This window comes from Sminthopsis crassicaudata, chromosome 1 (assembly GCF_048593235.1).
Source record: "Sminthopsis crassicaudata isolate SCR6 chromosome 1, ASM4859323v1, whole genome shotgun sequence".
Taxonomy (NCBI): Eukaryota; Metazoa; Chordata; class Mammalia; order Dasyuromorphia; family Dasyuridae; genus Sminthopsis; species Sminthopsis crassicaudata.
This window is the reverse complement of record NC_133617.1, coordinates 363,565,739-363,588,849: the sequence shown is the minus strand read 5'-3', so window position 1 is coordinate 363,588,849 and position 23,111 is coordinate 363,565,739. Positions and strand designations below refer to the sequence as shown.

The 23,111-nt window shown below is 31.7% G+C and overlaps 1 long non-coding RNA gene across 2 annotated transcripts in view; it reads left to right on the top strand.

The window, feature by feature from the left end:
- The first annotated feature begins 3,915 nt into the window (after positions 1 to 3,915).
- LOC141554306 (uncharacterized) overlaps positions 3,916 to 23,111 on the top strand; it is a 46,618-nt gene continuing 27,422 nt past the window's right edge. The window contains exons 1-2 of one of the 2 annotated variants that reach the window (XR_012485821.1): positions 3,916 to 3,963; positions 4,332 to 4,411. This is a non-coding gene — a long non-coding RNA (uncharacterized LOC141554306). Of the gene's footprint in view, positions 3,964 to 4,316; positions 4,412 to 23,111 lie in introns of both variants that reach the window. The other variant, XR_012485826.1, reaches the window with a different exon arrangement.

The window sequence follows — 23,111 nt, the reverse complement described above, 5'->3', positions numbered from 1 at the left end:
AAACATATCAAAAACACACAGTGAATAATCAAGTTTTTGATGACACCTGAATTCTAATATTGCCACTTGATTCCTAGTAACAAAAATATTAACAGTCTCATGAAGTAAAAATGACAAATTGTCTTTTGTATTAACTCTGAAACATGTAGCAGTTTTACTTGATGCTATACTACCATCTTTCTCTCTACATTTTGACTTAAGATGATACTTATATCAATACCATTTACTTTAAATTTTAAGTAGGATTAGCACTTAGCTCTATCACTAAGATGAATCAAGAAAGGCTTCATGAAGAAGGTGGATTTTATTTGAAATTGAAGGAAGGTAGGGAAAAGTAAATATAGAAAAAAAGATTGAATGAAAAGGGAGAGAAGTTGAGACATAGGCACAGCTATTGCAAGTACCTGCAGTCTGGAAATGGAAAGCCAAGTTATTGTCACAGAATTACAAAGTACATGATAGACTAAATTTGTTAAAAACTTTGAAAGGTAGCAGAGATCAGATTCTGAAGAGCTTTTGAAAAGTAAGAAGAGGATTTTATATTTAATATTTAATGATATTGGAAGATAATGGAACTTCTTTAGTAGGGGAATCACATTATCAGATTTGTTCTTTAAGATCACTTTGATAGCCTGTTATTTCTAAAACCATATTATCTAAACTCCTTGAAGGCAGTGATGATTTCATGAGTATCCTAGCATAATAGAGGTGTAAGAAACCAAAGATATAATTTTTTTTCAGTATCCTGCCCCCAATTGTATGAGTATTGACTTGTTTTGAGCTTGTAATCCACTTAAATTCCCATAGTTGTTTAAATTTTGCTAGCCACACATGCCCCATCCTGCTTTATGGAATTTATTTATTAAATTAGATTTTGATTTTACATTATCCTTATTATGTTTCATCAAATTAGCCATTAGCATTAGTTGACCTAATAGATATTGAAGCTAGATTTTGGAAGACCTAATTTTAAATCTTGACTGGACTCAGAGATGTTATCTATGTGATCCCAGGTAAATCATTTAACCTCTATCTGCCCCATTTTCCTCAAATATAAAATGGAAAGGATAACATTTACTTTACAAGGTTCCTAAAAGTAATTTAGAGTATTTTTTTCATATAACAGTAGATAGCTTTGATGTATTTGTCTGAAAACTGCCAGTTCAAATCCTTTGTCACTTATCAAATGGAGGACGATTTATATACTTATAAATTTGATTCAGTCCTCTATATATTTGAGAAATGAGACTTATCAAAGACACCTATTGTATGTTTTCCTCTAGCTTTCTATTTTTCTCCTAATCTTGACTACATTGATTTTTGTGTTTGCAAAACTTTCTAATACAATATAATCAAAATTATCCATTATATATCTTGTAATGCTATCTATCACTTATTTGGGCATAATTCTTCTCTTCTTCATAGATCTGACAACTAAACTATTCTTTCATCTCTCAATGTGTTTATGATTACATCCTTTATGTTTAAATCATGTACCAGTTTTGATCTCATTTTAGTATGTGATGTATATGGTATGAGTTGATGACTTTATTTTTGAAAAAAAAAATGTTCTATTGGTTCCAAGCAGTTTTTCTTAAACATCAAGTTTTTGTCCTAAAAGTTTAGATTTTGAGTTTTGTCAAATACTATGTTACTATTGTGTATTATCTGCCTATTTTATTGCACTGATCTACAACTCTCTTAGTACTACTTAGCCAGTAATTTTTAATAATTATTACTTTATAGTACAATTTGAGATTTGAGAGTAGGCCACTTTCCTTCATATGTTTTTCCTTTAATGCCTTTGATATTCTTGATCTTTTGTTCTTCCAGATGAATTTTGTTATAATTGTTTCTAGCTCTATAAAATAATTGTGTCAATTTGATTGATAAGGCAGGGAGTAAATTAATCTTCCGTAGAATTTTAATTTTTAGTACATTGGCTCAGCCAACAGATAAACAATTAATGTTTTTCCAATTGTTTTGATCTGACTTTATTTGAATGAATAGTTTGGTAATTATGTTCAAATTCAATAATGAATTTGTCTTGGCAGGTATACTCCCAAGTAGGATACATTGTTTACCATTTTTAAAAAAGGAATTTTTTTTCTCATGATACTAGATATTATTGGTAATATCGAGAAATGATGATTTATGTAACTTCATTTTATATTCTGTTACTTTGCTAACAGTGTTAATTCTTTCCATTAGTTTTTTAGTTGATTCTGTAGAATATTTTAAGAGACAAAATCCAAAGAGTACTCATAAATAACCCTGGGCCATCTTGGGGAAAGTTCTTAAATTTTTATCAATGATTAGCATGAAGATATACACATACAACACATAAACACACCAATATATAAGCTATATATATCACTATCATATTGTACAGTACATCTTGTATTCAAAATATAGAAATGAGTTAGGACAACAGGTTGAATTAAATGAAATTTAGTTGGTATAAATGCCTAATCTTAATCAAAACTTTTTAAAAAAATTGTTCTAATTTTGTCTGAGAATTGTCTAAATGTCAGTTCATATGAAGGAAAAAAGGATGTATGACTTCCAATGGATCAGAAAATTTTTATTAGTCAATATTTCTGTTTAAAATAGAAGTTAAAATAAAATGTAGTTTTTGGATGCTTTAAATGAGTTCAGCTGCAATCCAATAGACCTGCATCTCTCCATCTGAATTGAGAAAGAGGACTGTGGGAATTGAAGATGGATCACAATATAGAATTTTCACCTTTTTTGTTGTTGTTTACTTGCTTTTTGTTTTCCTTCTATTTTCCCCTTTGCCTGATTTTTCTTATGCAGCATGATAATTGTAGAAATATGTTTAGAGGAATTGCACATGTTTAACATATATTGCATTATTTGCTGTGTAAGGGAGGGGATGAGAGAAGGGGGAGAGAAAAATTTGAATGTAAAAAACTATGCATATATTTGGAAAATAAAAAGCTAAAAAAAAAAGAGATAAACTGAATATATATAACAAGGCATATGTTAGTACCATTGTACTCAGCTTTGGTCACATAGCATATTTGGAAAATTCCTTCAGTTCTAAATAAATCATTGAATCAATATTCTCAATATGCACAACTAATTATCCAATCAATCAATATATATTTAGAATAGGAAAAAAAATAACCTAACCCATGATTAGGTGTCAGAGTGACCCTAGTGCTTGTTGGTCCTATTACAGTTATGTTATAAAGGAAGGATCAACTTTTATCTTGAAAAACTATCAAAAGTAATCCAAAGATATTCAGATTTGGAAGAAACTTCAGAAAAGTCTGTATCTTTTGTATATGTAGTCTATGACATTGGATTTTCTCAGTAGCCAGTAGTATGTTACAAATGTTTAACAATTTACAGGAGAGGGGTTGATGGTAAAGGAATGTCATTCCTATACGGAAACATTTAAAATAAAAAAGAAATTATAATGCAACAACACCTCCATATATGAAGAATTCTCCCAACTTCCAAATAATATTACATGGATTTCACTTTTGGAAAACTGGGAAAGGTCTGTACTCCAAAGATAAAAAAAAAAAAAAAAAAAAAAAAAAAAATTAAGGGAATGCCTCTAATCGAGGGATTTGATCTTGGAGTCAGAGTCCACTGACCCAAAACATTAATTTCACTGAATTTCATTTACCCATTTTAGATTTTTGTTTTGGGTACTAATTTTTTTTTCTTGTCTTTAAAGTATTTTTAATGCAAAATCTCAGGAAGGATTCACCAATAATTATCTTTTAAAAATTAAACAAATAACAAACAAAATGAAAAAAAAAAAACTTGATGGATTGGGGACTAGCAGTACAAGGAGTCATAAAATTCAGTTTGAAGAATGTAGAGTTTGAGCTGCATTATACTGGAAGTTAGAGATTTTTAAGGAAGTAGAGAATTCTAGGCACAGAGGATGGCTAATGAAGAGACACAAAGATGACAGTGGCAGATGTGAGAAATAAAGACAACACCTTTTTAGTTATATTTTATATTGATAAAGAGGAAGAGTTAAGGGCTAGTGAGACTTGAAATATACATGGAGGCCAAATTTTAAAGATCTTTTAAAAACAAAGAGAAGTAATTTCAGACAAGCAATTAAAGGAGTCATTGAGTCTGGAATTGACCAATTTAGATCTTCCCATTATTTTGTCAGTTGTATGGAGAATGAAATGAAATGAAGAAAGACTTGAGGCAAAGAAACAAATTAGGGGGCTATTTCAATTGTCCAGGTGACATGTGATAAGGATATAAATAAAGGTGGTGGTTGTGTTTATAGAGAAAAGAGATTGTACACCACATTTTAGGAATGACATTTAAAGGCTTTTTTGTTGACTCCATGCCAGATGAGAATTGAAAGAATTAAATGAAGATATGTAGTGTGGGAAGAGAATACCTGAGGGTAAGGATTGGTAGCTTTCTTTCTGTATCAAATATCTGTAAGACTGAATCAGCATTGACTCAGGTTTGATGTTGAGCTTAAATAAGGGCTTCATCAGTCATTAAGCAATTAAAGAGGTTTAAATATGTGTAGAATAGAAAATAAATCAGACTAAATATGCATGCATAAATATAACTATATGTATACATAAATATGTGTGTATGTATGTCTACACATATACATATGTGGGGAAGAGAGAGACAGAGAAAAGGAGAGAAACTGTACACAAAGAAAGGGTTGGAGTAGATGCTTATATAAGACTTTAGCACCTGCCCTAAGTAGAGAAGATGTCTCTCTCTCTCTTTTTCTCTCTCTCTCTCTCTCACTGTCTCTCATCCACGTGTGTATATTGTAATCTTAGGCATGTCATTCGATTTTTGTCACCAGCAGTTTCCTCATAAACAAAATGAGGCTGTTATTATATGTCAATGATTACCTCAGAGGTTTGTTGTTAACATAAACATATATAGCATAAATTATTTAATATATAATCATATTCCATAAACCAAATGCATATCTATATGAATATTTAGATATTTGCATATAAATATATAATTTCAAGTAATGCTAATATTTCAAAAATCAGATTTGCATATCTATATCTATCTAATTTATAGAGGCAGAATTCAAGCTCAGGTCTAAGTTTAGTACTTCATCTATGAATGAGGCCTTTTCAAACCTCTTATCATAGTAAACTATATCTATAATTATCTGTCTGCTTCTATATCTTAATTTTGGTAATGATTTCTGTATACTTGATATCTTACTACCTACTTCCCTCTTCACTCTCTCCCCATTACTGTCCCTAAATTATTTATGGTGTTAAGTGACTAGACCTCTCTGGGTTTCAGGTTTGTTCTTTGTAAAAACAGGTCTGATAATAACTTTTTTCTACCTGTACTCAGAAGGATGTAACATGTTCTGTTGACATGTCTTTTAGCTGTAACATCTAGGGACCTGTAATTCCAATTTTCATTTTTATATAAATTGAGTAAGTCTGGGGCTGGCAATATAGGATGATTCCAAACAATAAGCTTCAACAAATTGTGAGGTCCGGATCAGACAGAGTAAGGATCAGCAAAAGTCCTTGGTCTTTAGAGAGAGAAGTAAATGAGAGGGATGAAACTGCCACAAGCTTTCCATGGACCAACCTCCTTTCTCCTCTTTCTCTTCCAAAGTGACTCTGGCTTGTCTTACCCCACCCCCTAATCCCTCCTACAATTATCTGTATACACCAAAAGATTGAACCAGCACAGAATAGTGGGAAGGACCATTTTTCCAAGCATCCATTAGAGTATTGTACAATAGGTAATTAGCCTTAAGTGCTCTGTTGTCTGATTCCAGTGTACATATTCAGAATTTCAGCCCTTTACAATAAATAATGGATCTACAATTTTTCTTTATTAATTTAAATCATGTAGCTTGTGTTTGACATTTGAAATCCTTAATGAGATATTCATAAAATTTGAGGGAGGGTGGGGGTGTAGACATTAATCCATATAAATGTTTTATTATTTTAAATTGACTAACATTCTGTCAAGCATATGCTAAAAACTGGCTTGGATTCTCAAGGCCCCACAGGCATCAAGTCATTTCAAATTAAATCTGACACTAATATTTTAAAGGAAGTGTCTTCCTTTATGTCTTTAGCTTATAGTAAAGATTCATTCATTTATTATTTGCATAGGATCAGTATTTACTCTGTATCTAGTCATGTTTATGTTTATATTTGTATATCCTTTATACATGTGTATGAAAATTCCCCAAGCAAATTGATATAGTTAATTAAAATCAAAGTGTACTACTGCTTTACCATATTAAAAAATAAACTATTTTCAAAGGTAGCAATAACTAGGACTAGTCCTACTTAGACTGGTACTTTATTATGTTAAAAACAAATTTATAAGATAAATTAATGAAAAGAGAAATTATCGTAATCCAAACCCACTCCTTGTTTAAAAGTAGATGATCTACTCACTTTATATATTACGTGTAATGTTTCTTTAGGGATGTTCCAATGTATTCTTTCCTATTTTATTATTGTTTTGTTTGTTTTTGCTTTTCTTTTAAAAATACTCTTGATTTTATGTAATGATACTTTGGGAGAGGATGGGGAAAGAAGAATCAGAAGTAACTGGAGAAAACTATGATGATGTAAAAAAGAGAAGGCCTCAATAAAACTTATTAAAAAAAATAAAATTTTTAGCCAACATTAAGTGCCCTGGGTCCAGTTATTTTGGGATTACATTTTTTTTTTATTAGACCTATTCTATTATATAGGCCTGTCACTTCCCTAGCCTGGCCTTCCCTTACAATTAATCAAATGCAAGTGAAGTTTTGACTAAGTTCAGAATGACAGAAAAAAAAACTGGCTTGTGGAAAGAATGACAGATGGAGTGTCTCTAGTGTACATCAACACTTTTTTTTTTTTTTTTTTTTTTTTTTTTTTTTAACAATGGAGTGCTATAGATAAAGTAGAATGAACTTTGGTGTCCATCAGCCACTTGAACTTCAGGGTTGCTGGGCAACTAGCCTCTAGTCAAGTATGGAAAAATGGTAAATTCCTTCAGGATTATGTGAGTGAATCACTACACTAAGATTATCTTTGCAATTAGTATGTTTTCCTAGAAGGAATTTCTAAATATAATTTGGGTAGAAATGGTTTGCAAAAAGTAAAGGGCAGTCTATGAAAAGTCATACAGGAAAACATTTGTATTATAAATCTTTTAACTCTCCACATTTTATTCTTTTCTCATATTATTTCATTTTTGTAGAATGTTTTCATATATAATCAATAAAAATCATGCCTATCCTTCAAGAGCTAAATCACATTAGCCAAAAGTGATCATCCTACTCCTTGTTCTGAGCTCCCACAGTACTTTGACAATTTTTATTTTATTGTCTATTATATTTAGGCATGTGATACAAGCTCCTCTTGTAGTTTACAAATTTCATGAAAAGTGACTTGATTCATATATCCTTATATAGGGCAGTGAGAAGAGGGGACCTGTTTCTTTGATTATGGAGGAACATTTTAGGGAAAGATTTAGCTAGGTAAATCTTGGATACTGGAACAACTCACTAAATTTAAAATAAAGGGAAACAGAAGTTAAATATAATTCAGGAGTTATTTATTAAATATTGTGTTTATATAAGGCATTGTGTAAGATAAAAGGATCTAATAAGCATAATCACAGGATCCTATACATGGTATTGGAAGTTAATTTAGATGTTCCATTTTATGAGTGATGAAACTGAAGATTAGAAAAGAGAAATAACATTCCTCAGGTCATTCATGTAGCAAGAGGCTGAGCTTTGATTTGGACCATGGTCCTCTGAATACATATTAGACTCTTTTCATAGTATCTCATTGCCTTCCAATCTCTGTCCTCCAGAAACTTATGATTTAGGAAGGAAGATGTACAATAATAATCAGTAGTGAGACTAGAAGTAAGAGAGGAGATAGAAAGATGATAAATAATTGATATATAAATTCAAATGGCTGAATGGTATATTTATTAATGTTAAAGAATCCTACATAACTTTAATAGCTCCTGATTGTGTAACTATATTAGAATATAATGTAGGAATGAATTGTTTTAATGATGACCTTGAATCATTGTGGGAGGGTAAAATTTATTCTGATTTTGAAGATCTGGAATTATCTAATATATTTTTGAGTGGTCTGCAAAAAAGTAAATTGTTTTCATGTGTTGTGTAATGGTTGTATTTACTATTACATATGGATTTATGTTATATGGAAAAATCACTTTTGTACTACATTTCAAGATAGATAAATAAGATGAAAATTTAGCAATTTACTGCATTGTGCATGTATCTGACATGCATATATGGCACATATAGATATATGTATGTATATGTTGCTACATGTGTGTATATATATATATACATGTAAACTTTCTTATAATATTAATATTTCATAAATCAGAAGTATATAAACATATATATCTAAAAAAGGATATATGTATTATATATAATGTATATATATATATACACATAAATATAAAAGCATATATAAAATATACATACACATATATGTGTGTGTATATACACACACACACACATACATACACATATACATACACAGAATGGAATGGTAAGAATTAGTGCAGAGAAGAGAAAGAAGAAGGTTTGGGAGTAATATATAGTAACCTCCTCCATATATTGAAGGGCTCTTGTTACAGATGAGTCTGTAATATATGAATCATCTGTGGGTATTTGTACATATTGCCTTCCTTGGTTTTCAAAACACTATTCCTTTAAAAATACACAAATTCTAGTTCATATGTTAATCATTTGAAAAATCCACTTGTTTGTAAGAATATATGCATATTCATATTTTTTAGTTCTACAGAATAGTCTGTTTTCCATGATTTTTCACATCTCGCCAATCAGAAGTCAGCAATCAATTTTTTTTAAATTTATTTTTTGTACTCTAGGTTGCAGATTGTTCAGAATTGGTAACATGATATACTGTGTTTGACAAAGTAAAATACCATGCTTTTAACGGTCTTGAGGACTTTGTACCATTCATTCTCTCTGCCTAGAATGACATCATTCCTATTCTACTATCATGAGTCACTGTTGAAATCCTACTCATCCTTCAAATTGTCTAATCAAATGTTACCTACAATATAAAACTTTTCTATCCTCCTGTCAGAAATGATTTTCCTCCATCAGGATTAGTGTGAAATTTTTCAAATTTTGGGGGGAAGGAGAACTTAACGATATGAAATCTTTGATTACAGCTCTGTATACAGATCATCTTCTCTAGCAGGATGCAAACTCCTCAAGATCAATGATTATAGTTTTATTCATTCAACAGACATCTACTAAGCACCCATTTTGTACAAAGCACTATGCTAAGAAATTGTAAATACAAAACCAAAATTTTTCCTTCATTCAAAAATATTATTTTCTTCCTTTTACATTGTTGTTAAAGCCCCAAGCTCCTAAGAATATAAATTTTCACATATGTAGCATTACACACATATACACATGCATGTACATGTATCCATATATGTGTATACTCATATTTACATAAGTGTGTTTGTATAAATTAATGAATATTATATTTTATATTCTACATGTTATAGAAAGAACATTGATCTAAGATTCAAAAGAAATAGACTTTATTCCTGAGTTGCACCACTAACTATATAATCTTGGTCAAGTCAATTTTTCTCTTTGAGTCTGAGTTATCCTTTTCTATAAAATGAAAAAAAAAATACAGGTTCAGACTAAATATTCTTTAAGGTCACTTTTTATGATTTAAGATCATATTTTATGATTCTGCAAGATTTTGGTGGCTTAATTTCAGTAAATGCCTATCTTAAATCAACCTATATATTCAACATATATATATATATAGATATATATATATATATGTGTGTGTGTGTGTGCGCAAAAGAAAAAGTCATTCAATTAATTGATGGTCATAATAATTTCTCTTTAGGAAACAGAAAAGTAGTTCTAAATGCCTCCTTTAATTTTGCTTTCAGGTGACATTTTCAACTTCATAGAAAAATTTTAATAATATCTCCAGAATATGTTGTCATAAGTACCCTTGAATATTTTGAAAAAGCCCTATGCTTTCTTTTTTGTGTTGTTACTCCATTTATTCTTGGTGCTGCCAAACTTAATATATGAACCTTATGAATTGGTCATAAAGGAGGATGGGGATCCATTTGGGAATCAATCTTCTCCTGATGAATCTCACTGAATTTAACTAGTCTGGTGTTCAGACAGCATACATCATGTTTGTAATAGGACTTCCTCTTGCTTCATTTATACCTTTCTAGGACTCTGCTGTGCTGTAGTTGCATAGCTTTCAGAAATTCTGTATCACCTCCACACAAAGATAAGGCATCAGAAGAGTACATCAACAGAAATTATTTGTATAAATTGCTTTAAAAGTATCATCCTATTTTGTCTTTACTACCTTCTTGAGAAATAAGTTCTAGCATTATTGCCAGATGAGGAAATTAAGACAGAGAGAAGTTAAATGGTTCTCCCAAGGTTACTCAATTAATTAAGATTTTGTGGCTGAATTTGAACTTAAGTCTCCGTCATTCATGATTCATTGATCTATCCACCACACAATCTAGTTGCTAAATAAAATACAGACTTTCCCCTACATGGCCCTGGATTTATTAATGTATTTAACCTTTATCTCAAAGTTAAATATAAAATATCTATTGCAATAAAACCCTGCAGACATAGAAAAGATAGTGAAATATATTTAGAATTCATGTGTAGAGAAGGGGGAAAACTCTATTTAAGACACTTCTGATTAGAAAATGAGCATCCTCCCAAGAGATTAGCTTATCTTCCATTTACTAAAATCTCCTTCTGAATGATTTTGAAGGTATTATTTCTGCATGAGTCTCTTCTCACACAGGAAGTTCTTAGCCAGCCACAGAACTATTGATGACAATAATGTTGTTAAAGAAATAGACAAAATGAGAAGAGAGGGTTCCCGAATTTCAAGGGCTCCTGATCTGGGGAGAGGGGGGGAGAATGACTTTCTGTAAATCTACTTAATAAATATAAAATATATTATACTATAATCTAGCTATAACTCAGTAATTCAGACAATTAAAACACATTTTGAGGATCTGAATATTCTTTTTATAAAAGGGGTGTGGTCAGGTGCTATGAAATCCCTGTTCATTTCAGATCTTTCTGGCTGAAAATCTTTCTGTAATGTATAAATCCATCTTTCTTACTTAAAAAGAACAGAGCAGTGAAAATAACTGAAATTGTCTTTTGAGACTAAAAATTTTGCTTCTCCAGAATTGTTACTCAGAACATCAGTGATTCTTCCCTATAGCTTCCCCTCCAGATGCCCTGACAGCCTAGTAAGCTAGTTTCCCTAGAAGGTTATAGACTGTTTTTGTTTGTTTGTTTGTTTGTTTGTTTTTTTTTTTTTTTAATTTACAGTTATAGCCATAACTGGATATTAGTTGCTGCCTCTATTCACGAGTACAAGACTGAAGTCATGTTAACTTAGCACTAAAAAATACTAGCAATTAAAATGGCACCTTCCTCAATTTTTCTAGAAAGTTAGTGGTAGAAATACACCTTTGTGTATTAAGAGAGTAAGAAAAATCTTCTCACAACTAGCATATTGAGTTGAGAGTGTTTTATTAGGAAGATTTGCGGTTAGAAGGCCTGAATTTGCATTACAAATTTGCTCCTTACTTCCTACTTGATCTTGAAGTCACTTAACTGCCCAGATCCTCATTTTCCTTATCTGTAAATATCTGTAAATAGGTAATGAATGACAATATCTGTAATTTGGGCTAAAGGATTGCATAGGTCCTTTCTGCTTCTAAATCCCATCATACAGTGAATTCTTCTGTGGTACTGTATGGATGACCCAGTTAGTTTGCATCAGTAAATCAACAAGCATTGATTACATATATATTATGTTCTGGCACAATGCTAAGTTTGGGGGAGACAAGTTGAGAAATAAAACAAGACTCCTTCTTTATGAAACATAAAAGGTATTCCTTTTTTCCCCCTTATGAGAGAAATCTAAGAAACCATTATCCTCTCATTAGACTATATGCTTTCCTACTCTAATTGGTCTGCACTGCAATGATTACCTCCTGGGAGGATATGTCTCTAATAACATGTTACTTCCAGAGCAGAGTTTTTCTATCCTACTTTGAGCACTGAATATAAATAAAACGCCAACTTCTAAAATAATAACCCTTCTTAAAGAACTCACAATCTAATGGGGAACTGAAGAGTGGGCTTCTGGAAAAAAAGGTACTTACATGGGATGGGGATTGTTAGGATTACAAGGTTATAACTCAGGTTGTCTAAACAATTCTCCAGCTCAGAATTCACACCTTTGGTTCAGGCCTTTGAAGGGAGTTCACACCTTTGGACTTCTGAGGTAGAGTTTACATGTTTAAAGGAAGCAAGTTCATTGTTGAAGTGTTTCCCACAGGCCCCTGAGCCATTCTCTGCTAGGATAAAAGAGGAGGGCAGTAGGGCAAGGAGTTAGTCAAGGCTGGGAGAGTGAGTTGAGACAGCAGTCTGGAAAGATAACTTAGAGACGACGACTGGACCTTCACATTTTGGCACCCAATGTGGGGCAAAGACTTTTGCTTATCCTGACTAGGACTGATTCTGAGCCCTTCAGAGGAGCTAGACCGGACCTTCACAAGGGATGAAGAAGAAGAATATGCTGTCTAAGTCTAGTTGGTCTGCACTTATCCCAAAAATAAATGTTTTAGGATTAACTCACAAATGAGAAAAGAGGCTTGAAGGATCAGAGTAAGGTTATACTAGCTTAAGAGTATCTATTCTAGTTCCCACTGATTGATAGTCATTTGCTTTTCACTTCACCTCTTCCCTAATATTCTCTAGTACACTTGGGGTTTGAAGAATTTTAGATCTCTCAGTAATTTGCACTAGATTCTATTGATTGCTTTCCTTGAATTTTAAGATGTCCCACTTATCACAGTTTCCTTTAATAGCTTAACAGGTTAGTTTTAAAAAGACAGTTTTACTTCAAATATGAAGCAAGAGAATCTTCCCCATAGAGTGTCTGAGGAACTTGGGGTGGGGAGGTGGGCAGGGCAAGAAAGGTATAATCACTTATTGTACCCTTCAATCTGTGGAAGCTTCAATTAATTCTTATATAGCCTAGTCCCACCAAGTACCTAGTTAAGCCCTCTTGGCTATAATTCTGAGCACCATGACTTCTCAGAACCTCTTTACAGATTGCTATCTATATCTAGCATGAAATTTTGCCTCTGAAGTCACCAGAGCTTGGCATGCTGGGCTCCTGGACTTGACCACCTGCACCAAGAACTGCTAAAGATAAGTGAAACACAACAAAAACTAAAATCTATTTCTCCTGAGGGTAATTTTTATAATATCTTAGGTGATCTGGGAATGTGTCAAAGCAAGTTTATAGCAAGTTATTGTTTCTCTTCTTTTAATTTGAGCAAAGACAAACTTTTGTTTCTCCAATAGAGAAAGATGTCTATAAAGAGCCAGGTGAACTGGGGGAAGTAATTGGGTCTCAGGCACCTATGCATTATTATCTCAGATATTATCAGAAGAAATGTGCAAATTACCTAAAAAGTTAGAAGTTTCTAGATATGAGAAGTCCTAGAGAAAATTCAGTGTGGCCCTAATAGTGTCACAGACCAGCACCATCTATTCCAGAAAGGCTAGGCAAACCTAATTAGAATTGATTTCAGAAAGGTCTCGATAAACTTGTACTAAAAAAGGTTGTTGTGAGATCCCATTTATTCCAAATTGGTAGTAATCTTAACAACAACAATAACAACCAAAACAGAACCTTTCCAAAAGAGAAATTCAGGAGCTAGAACTGGATATGAAATAGTTATAATGCATACTGTACATGTTGCATGTGTAAGGAAATGACTTTTATTCATTTTTTAAAATTTCACTTAAAAGTTGTGTAAATTAGAGCTAAAGGATAATGAGTCAGTGAATTGAGTTATAGTTGACTAGAGTTATATTCACTATTAAAAGCAATTGATAATTATGTCCTATGGATTAGCATTTTTAGCAAATGGTCTACTGGGAGGAAAAGATATGCATAGTTTGCAGCTCATTTAAAGGTTCATTTAAAAACTGATTTTACAGATGATAATGATATAGCTAAAATCATACAGAATTAGGAATTAGAAGAGCAAGGTTTCTTTATGGAGTGTTCTAATAACTAATTTTGTTACCTACACAACTTACTTCCCTTCTCAGTGTTCATATGTAAAATAAAGAAGTTACTCTAAGCTATCTCTCTCTCTTTCTCTCTCTCTCTCTCTCTCTCTCTCTCTCTCTCTCTCCTTTTCTTTAATATATGTGCATTCAAAACCATATGTATATAAGCACAAATGAATATATATATATATGTATATATATATATATATGGAGAGAGAGAGAGAGAGAGAGATTTGTTTCATATATTATTACATATGTGACAGCAATGACTAAAACACCATTGCAATGGTTTTTGTTTATAAGCAGTAAACAAGATTCTAGGTTTTTGTTTGGTTGGTTGGGTGGTCGGTGAGTTTTTAGATTATTTATATATGAATTGTCCAAGTTATGTAGAAGTTAAAAAAATAACCTTCTAACTATGTTAGTGGATTCTTGTCAGCAACATTTGCAGAAAACTAAAGTTTTAAGTCAATGTGAAAGAAAACTGCCATTTCCCAACCTCCAATCTTCATTCTTCTTGTTTTCCATTTGCAATATTGCTTTTGACATGTTATATTGTGTAGTGTCAAGCATGCCACACAGTGTGAGAAAAGTAGACATAATCAAGACAATATGATGTGAAGTGGCTGCAAGGTGATTTGTCAGCTAAAATATTTCCAAAGAGCCTGGCTTTCTTTAACCCTTCTTTGCCCTTCTGCAAACTTAAGCATCTATGATCTTTTTCACAGTGTTTGAAAATACTTACTGAAATGGAATTGAATCTCTTAATACCAAAATATCATTTTATTGATATAAAAACTTAAAAGATTCAAGGTATAAAGAAATTATATTGTGTAGCAGACAAGTAACTTGAACCTCTAAGAAAAGATTTATGTTTGATACAAAAAAGAATTACTAATAGTCACAACTGGCTCTAAGTCCAATAGAGTACTTTGGATACCTACTATAACGTAGTCACTCCTTTTACCAGAAACCTTCAATTAGAATTTCTGATCACTTGTGATCTATGCACATGGTATAGAGAAAATTTATAGTAAAGTAGTAATGACCTTTGGCATCCCTTCCAACTCTAATTCCTTTAGAGTTGAATTTGGAAATCTGTTTCATTTTATTGATCTTAGGATTCCTGTCATGCTACAGTAAAAACACCACTGGTTCTGGAAACAAAAGACCTCAATTGAAATCCTCCTTGACACTACTTGTATGACATTGGGCAACTCATGAAAATATACTGATACCTCAGCTTTCATATATGTAAAATGCAGGGGTTAAATTAGCTTTGAAGTACCTTTTAATTCCAGTTTTATTACTTTATGATCCTAAAAAAGGTTAGACCCCTTTATCAGATACATTCTACTTTTTTTTTTTTTTTTTTTTTTTTTTTTTACTTCCCCTGAGGAAACACTGGATACCCAACATAATACCATCAAGGTCTATGGGAAATCTTGTACATCCTACAGGCATGCCTGTACATAAATCACGTATATTTGTTATTAAACTATTAATTTTTCAAATGAGGCAGATTTACTTTGCACAAAACTTTAAAGTTTAGAAATTCATTAACCCCAAGAAGTTGTATGAGCTGGGAGTAAAGTGGGGGAAATAAATAAATAAACAAACAAATAAATAGGATAAATATACATATTCACATACAGGCATATACACAAATGTATCTTTGCAAGCCACATAAGATTTATACTCAAAAAAAGATATGTGAGAACAATCAGTTCAATTTTTTTTCAATTGAGGAAACTGAGGACAAAGAAGTTAAGCATCTTATACAATCTATTTATGTACATGTAAATCTTTCTATTTGAATTAGAATAGATTTTGATAAATTTTTGGATGAGAGAACTAGACCTGGTGATCCTTGTAAGGTTTAGGAAAAATACCTAGACCATTAAAGCTGATGTTAAAAAAAAAAAAAAAAAAAAAAAAAAAAAAACAGAGCTTTGGTACTTCCTTAGAGAGAGGAAAGAAAACTTAATGTTTGATAGAGGGCATATTCTGCTTCTTAACATGAAACATAGATTATGAGCTCATAAAGCCTTTAAAGTTCAGCTAATCTGACTCCTCTATTTTACAGACCAAAAAAAAAAAAAAAAGACCAAGACAGCTGAGGTCCCATTTCTAAGGTCAAAGAGACAATATCTGAACCCAGAACCTCTGACTCAAGACCTATCTAGTGACATTTAGTGTCTAGATTCTAGCTGAAAACTGAATGTGGGCTACTCACTTAAACTCTGTTAGACTCAGTTTCCTCATTTAAAAAATGTGTTAAGATCCTTTCTGAATCTAAATTATTTTATGCCTATTTTCCCAAAAAGAGACAAAATCTTGGACTTAATGGACTTGGAAATTTTACAAAGTTGTCTGCTATCTAAATATTGATTTTAGTTTTACCACATTTTACTGAATACATCATCATTTCCCAAATTTTTTTGTAATCTTCTCTCTGTTCATGCCTTTTCCCCTTTCCTCAAATCGGAAAATTTGAGGAAAAGATAATTTAATTATAATATTTTCTAATTTCTTCATTTGATAGATGACAAGACAATTTTAGAGAAGAAATGAACTTCCGGAAGTCACATGATAATGAAGTTTCCGAGCTGAGGCTAGAAGCCTTTGCTTTAGTCTTCTTTCCAGTCTAATGTTTTTGCCATTACTCTTCCTTTGTGGTTTTTCATAAGGTACGGGGTTAAGTATCCTCCTAAAAGTCTCTCCTTTCTTTCCTCCCACAAGCCCCCAGAGTTAAAGCACAGATGCTCTGAGCTCTAACAAATGGACTACCTGAGGGAAAATATACTTTACTTTGTGACCAGCCATTCTTCCAGAAAAGTCATCTTAGTTTTGTGATCAAGCTCTGTTCTAATAGGAACTTTTAGGAAATCTCAGCTTTAGGAAACCCTTCTATTATCCTCAGACTTTTGTCTTCTGTTTCAGAGATAGTCTGCAGAGCAAGTCACACATATAGAACAAATATAGACCTGTTTTTTTTGTTTGTTTGTTTGTTTTTTGTCTGTCTCTACAGGAGGATATTCACTTAGTACAGTATTGATCCCACTTTTTACCTAGGTTCTTAAATGAAATATCATTTTAACATTTTTTCTTATTTTTTGTGGAATTCTTATAACAATTTTTCTCCCTATATCAGTTATTCAAGAACTCAGTTATTTATACATCTTTTTTTTTTTATAATTGTTTCCTATGTGATTACCTTAAAAGTAGAGATCATGAGTTTTATATATATATACTTGACTTTAGTATTATAGCTTCTACCAAAAGATGTGGGTTCAAATTCAAAATTAGCTACTAAACTATTCAAAAAGTTGAGTAGATATTTTTACCTATTTGTGCTTCAGCTTCCACATATGTAAGATGAGGGGGTCCCTTCCTTTATTTCTCAATCTTAAGCTCTTTTGATGTTATACTTCTTTTCTGTTTCTTACAATACTAGATTATAAACATTTTAGGTATTTATAAAAACAATCATATTTATAATTATTAAAGCTAGAAAGGCTCTTAGGTGTCATTGAATTCCATTTTTCTTGTTTTTCATCAGAAAAAAAAAAATGAGTCCCAAACAAGACAAATAAAAATTCTTTACCGTCATCAATTGTAAAGCCACCTTAATACAATTCAAAATCCCAGATATGCTTTTAGGAAAAGAAAAATTGAACTCAAGAGAATAAAGTTAGAAAATACAGTAGAGACAGATCAATTACACACAATTATGTGTCTATAGGCTATACAATTGGGAAGACATCAAGGGATCAATACTCAAAGTATTTTGGGTTGGAATGATACCAAAGGCATGGAATATATCTTAAATATCAATACTCAATACTCAAAACCCAGATTAAAAGAATATCAACAAGACACTTAATTCCTTCCCCCCTACAAATATACACACATATACATATACATACACACACATATATAAATATATGTATAGATAGATAGATAGATAGATATGTCATTTTTTCAAAAATAATCTATACTTTCAACAATAATATCTTTATTGGAATGGAATGGCTGGGAATTATATTACATTTACAATCAAACAACTAACTAAATGAAATAAAGAAGGCAAAATCTTATTGTGATGCTTGTTTGTTAACTGCAAAAAAATTCACCATAGTAAGATACTGCCCTAAAAGTTCTCTACCGAGTCATATAAAACATTTATGCAATAGCTTTGCATATATCACATGCATAAATCACAATTATTCAATATTCCTTGAAATATAAATGTGACCCAGGGCTTAATCCTATTTTTAAAAGACTTTATTTCTTAAGAATAATTACTCTTTTCTCCATGCTTGCATGAAGGACAGAGGTATTAAGAATTTGATAAAATAAAGATCCTAGTTATTCTGGCTTTCTATATTGAGAAAGAACATAATTAAGTCCAGGCTCTCTTAAAGGAGAATGAAAGTGAGACTTGAAGGAAAGACTCCAGTTAAGAAGTTGACACATATAGAAGCACCTGACATCTTAAGATTATTCCTGTTCTCTTCCCCGCCCTCTCTGCTTCTCTCTCTCTCTTGTCTCTCTGTCTTTATCTTTGTTGCTCTTTCTTTTTCCCTCCCTTTTTCCTTCCCTCCCTCCCTCCCTCTCTGTCTCTGTCTCTCTGTCTCTCTCTGTCTCCCCCCTTTCCTTCTTTTCCTTACTTCCAACTTCCCTTTTTTCCTCTCTTAGCTTCCTGAAAAAAAGGATTTGAGGTCACATTGAAGAATAGGTAAAATTTGCAGTAAGTTACTACATAAAAACAATATAGAATTTGACACATAAGAATTTATATATTTGTTTATTTTTGTCTTAAAGTACCTAGTCAATACATTCAAGAAACATTAATTAAACACCTACTTTATATTAAAGTGCTTAAGTGACAACTGCTAAGGGAAATACTACATTTATATAAGAACTGGTATGTATTTGCTTTCATAAAGACTACAGTCTAATAGATGAGCAGGGGTCTAAGAAATAGAAATAAGAAAAAATAGAAGATTGGGAAATGAAAAGGAAGGATTAGTGTGTACTTGTAAAGAGGAAATTATTTTATCCTGAAAAAGTCTACATTATAATAAAATCATTCATCTTCTAAAACCTTTGTACATTATTAGGAATGACAAAAATATAAATGTTCCAATTCTTCAAAACATAGTCAATAAAATTCAGTAATTTCAAAGACAAAAAATAATAGTACCAACTATTCAGGCAGCAATGAATGCTGAGCCAATTAACTTTTATGATGGAACTTAGGAAATGTCACAGATGCTTTTTTTTCCAAAATAAATTGTGAAAGTCAGCTTATTTCCTATGTGCCAATTTCAAAACAGTAACAGAAGTAGTAACAACAATGTCTCTGTGAATTCTGGTTAATTGAAAGCTCTGACTAGTTGAAATTTGAATAATTCAGGTTTCACTGCATTTTTGACTGCAGTTCAAAATAGACAGGATTCTTATTTCTTTTTCCAAGTTATACCATTGGCCTAGTGTGTAACCTTGAGGAAATCATTTAACCTATCCAGTTCTCATTTTCCAACTCTATAAGAAGAGGCTAACTCTATTTAGCTGTTTCTCTGAGAAATTGAATGAAAAATAATAGAATACTAAAAATCACATCTATCAATAATCATTTTAGAAGGAATGTGGTCTACAAATATGAAATAATAGTAATAGTAATATTGTCATAATAACAATGTCCTGAGAACTCTAATTTCTAGATACACTGACCTTTTTTCAGATAAAAATGCATTTTATATTATTTTATATATTATGTATTTTTATTATTTTTTCCAATACATTCATTACAAATAAGCCAAAACAATCATATTTCAAATATAATCATTCTGAGAGATTATCTATAGAACATTTCAAAGGACATGACTATACAGGACTGGAGGTAAACCAATATCCATTATGTTCAGTTCCTTCAGATAGACTATAATATTGCTCTAAAAATGAAATTTGGATATAAAATATGAATTAATATTAATCCTCCATACATTTCTTAGCCTTTATGCCAAAAGGAATGACTTTCCTGAGAGATTCTTAGAGTACTTACTTCAATGTTCTGTATTTCATGTTTATTGTAATGATAGTTATAAATGTGTAACCCAGAGTCCAGTGCCTCAAATTGCAAGTTTATGTGAGCCATGTGTAATGTTTAGAACTATTTCAAATCTCTTAATTACTTTGCTATGTCCCAACTCAAAGTTTTATCAATTTTATCTAAGAAAAACTCCCAGCATAGCTTGTATCAAATTCTCTACCTCTCTGAAGGATCCCAATTTTGTGCATAAGAACCCAAGATTATAGTATACATACATATATCTATGTATAAACAACATTATTAATTTATCTATTTATTAGTTTATTTTACAGGACAATATCCATTTTGCCCATGCAAGACACCAAAAGAACAGGCACATGGCAGAATGCACACAATGGTAGGATAACTCACAAGAGCCATAAACAATGAAGGAAATAATTAAGTGCTCAGGATAGTTCATAAACAATCAACATAATCCCTCTTCCTCTCTTGTGAATTCTTTTGCTGTGATGTAATCTTTTCTTATACTATACTAGCCTCATATCCCTTCTGATTTATATTTCTTTTAGGAAGGAAATCAGCTTAGAGTTGCTTATGAGGCTATCCCCTTGGCATTCTCAAGTCAACAAGTCTTTCCACAGTAATAAATGAAGTACCTAAGACTCATGTTGACACCCTTGGAAAAACAAACAAATAAATAAATAAATAATATGGGAGTTTGTATACAGATAAATTTCTGCCTCTTGGATCCACACAATCAAGATAACTCTCCATAATAGTAAAAAAATAAAATAAAATAAAAATCAATGTTTAGGTTTCTTCTTTGTCCTCAGATGGCCAGAGCTTATAACACTAACTTCTCAAGATTGATCTTAGCTGTTTTCCACAGAGTTCTGAAAGGTAGGTCACATAAAGCTTTTCCTTTGGCACAACAATTACTACTGGTTTCTGGAGATGCAGAAAGCCTTCCCTCCTCTCCAGTCTTGCCCAAAGAGACCATTACTTTATTGTTAACTGGTCTCTTCTCTCAGAATATCTCTAGGAAAAAGAAAAACAACAAAGTATTTGTGGGTTCCCTTCAATAATCCCATGAAAAAGCAAGGTGGAAAGGGTTTCTCCTTCAACTCTCATCTTACAATAATGTGAGTCAACAAGTCGATCTCTTGTCAGTGGAAATTATCCTCCATGATGAACCAAACTTCATTAGAGTATATAAATAAAGTATCAAACATTTGCTTTTCTATGAACTCATCAAGTTTTTTTTTATCAGCTTTGAACTACAAAAAGCAATCTATCCTAGAGGATTCAAGAAAAGGATTCAGAATTCAAGAATATTGAGCATTTAAATTGTTTCGCAGAATTCAAACACAAACATCTTACTAGTGTCTTTCTGCTTCTTATTAAAATTGTGCCAGGAGACATGTGTACTGTTTACCTTTTCACTAATAGAGGAGCAATTAGAACATTTTCTGTGAAAATGAATTAAAATCAATTCAATAAACATAGCTTAGGTATAGTCTGGCCCATAGTGTTATGGGCCAGAACTTGAAACAAGGTGATAAGTCAGTAGAATTGATAGAGGCAATGGTTATTTAGCATGGTGCTTAACAGTTCTCTAGTTCAGTACATGTACTTAGTACTTACTATAGTTCTTCAAGATTCACACATTTGATAAGAGAGCATATATAAGCTAGGAGCCTCAGCCAGGATTCAGTTGGGGAGATTCAGAAACCAGAGAAGGTAGCAGGAGCAAAAAGCTCCGGGAACCAAGGCCACAGTGAAAGGCTCTACCGAAAGCTGTCCAGCCCCAGGAAGGAGATAATAAAAGATCTGGACTTAACCAGGCCCCAGGAAAGGAGACAAGACTTGGAAAGAGACAATAAAGGCTTTGGACTTTAACCCTGGCTGTGCTCATATGGTGATTACTGAATTGAAATGAAGGCTGCTTCCAGAGACCCAAGAAAACCTCAATAGAGAATATTACATTTTAGAGAAGACTATTACAGTCATGATACAAAATATATATAGAACTATAAATATGATTTAGTATGATAATAAGACTGTAGTAATCAATAGACAAAGTTATAAGAAACCAATAAAAGATAGTTGATATTTTTTGTTTGTTTTCTATTTCTGTTGTCATGTATCATGCTTTTTGGTTTCTGTTTACTTCATTTTGCTTCAAATAATATGAAAATTTCTCTACTTCTATACCTTCTTTATAGCCATTACTTTTTATGGCATGATAATTCCTTTATATTCCTATACCACATTGTTTAGCCATTCCTCAGTCAATGTCCATTTATGTAATTTCCATTATTTGTTATGAGTGCTGCCATTACATATATCTATATTTTAGTGTTTATGATTGTTTATCTTTGAGTATATAATACCTATGCTTATTACATATAGCTTTATCATTTTTTTATCATATGTATATATTCACATTTTTGTAAATGAACTTATATAGCTAAGCATATATATATATACATATATATATATACATATACTTACACATATTTACATGTACATATACAAATAGTTGAATATATTTTACTTTATGCGATATATGTATAGCAATAATAGAAGGCTGTGGCCATTTTAGCTCCATCTAAATTCCTTTACAGAATAATTGGCCCAATAAATAGCTAGTCTGACTGTATTAATTTGCTTGCCTTGAAATATCTACAACATAGACTCCACATCTATTGTTGGCTTTGTATCTTGATGTGGATAACTTTTTTTTTTGTTTATCCTTTATTTTTTTATTTGAAATTTTCTTCTTTTCAGGGATTTGGAAAAAAAAAAAATTTTCATGTGCTTATTAGGAGTTTGCATTTTTATATTTAAGAACTTTTTGTTCAACACTCA